We start from the raw sequence: 1169 nt of genomic DNA, 5'->3' as shown, positions 1-1169 counted from the left end.
CTACGGAAGTAGGATTGCCCAACCTTCCTTCCGAGGAGTGGCTGGTGGGTTTGAACCGCCAGCCGTCTGGTTAGCAGGCAAGTGTCTCAGCCACTATGCTCCCAGAGCTCCCTTGGATATCCATAGGAAGGATCTAAAGAGGGAGAATTTGAATAAGAATTACTTGTCATAAGAAACTGACTGGGCAATTGATAGGTCAAATTTCCTAAGTAAATCAGAGTGGATGGAATCCAGATCACAGATGGAGGGCTTGATGGTAAGAGTTCAGTGGAATTCTCTATCCTACTTGATGAAAAGAGGAGGACCAGTGTAAATGGACGATGGTTTATGAGTGTATCTTTGCAACTGAAGAACCTGCCAGCTAATGGCCTCTGCTGTCTTTGTGAAGAAGTTGGAGAGGCCACCAGCTGTGAGAAGAATTTAGAAAATGTGAAAAATTCCTTGCAATGGGTGAAAGAATGAATTAACTAGAGAAGATTATTATATCATACATGCATATCAAGTGCCTATTTGAGGTTGGTAGTCATAAATTTGAATGAAAATGGCCTGCCCTTAAGCATAATTTTCTATAGGAACATTGATTGCACTGGTGCAGGTTTGTTTAAGTAAGGTCAGGATGGGTAATGCCAGAGTGTAATAAATTTTTTTTAAACATTTTATTGTGGTTCGGGTGAAAGTTTACAGAGCAAATTATTTTTGCATTTAATTTATACACATTATGTGTCCACACACCAGTTGCAATAAACTTTTAATCAATTTTTGTAAGGTTGCAGTGAAGGGGGTCGCAGTCGCGGCGGAAAGGAAGAGAGGATTCAAAAGCAAAAGTTGGGAAAGCTTTATTGTGAGCTCCCAGGTGAGGTTCATGGGTCCCTGAGAGAGGCCGAGAAGTCCCGCTGCCCGGGTGAAAGAAAAGGGTTTTTACGGTGTTACTTTTCCTATTCCTCAGTGGACCGGATTGAGAGCAGGGTATGTGTTACAGGAACCAATAAGGTTAAAACCCCCTATTAGCATGGGGCCAGGAAGTAGAGCTGAAGCACTTCATTAACATGTTGTTGTTGTTATGTGCCGTGGAGTCGGACCTGACTCATAGCGACCCCTCCTTGGGTTTCCGAGGCAGTATCACTACGGAAGTAGGATTGCCCAACCTTCCTTCCGAGGAGTGGCTGGTG

The sequence above is a fragment of the Orycteropus afer genome, unplaced genomic scaffold (genome assembly GCF_000298275.1).
Source record: "Orycteropus afer afer isolate SDZICR_OR568_19922 unplaced genomic scaffold, OryAfe1.0 scaffold00014, whole genome shotgun sequence".
Taxonomy (NCBI): Eukaryota; Metazoa; Chordata; class Mammalia; order Tubulidentata; family Orycteropodidae; genus Orycteropus; species Orycteropus afer.
This window is presented reverse-complemented; position numbering follows the sequence as displayed.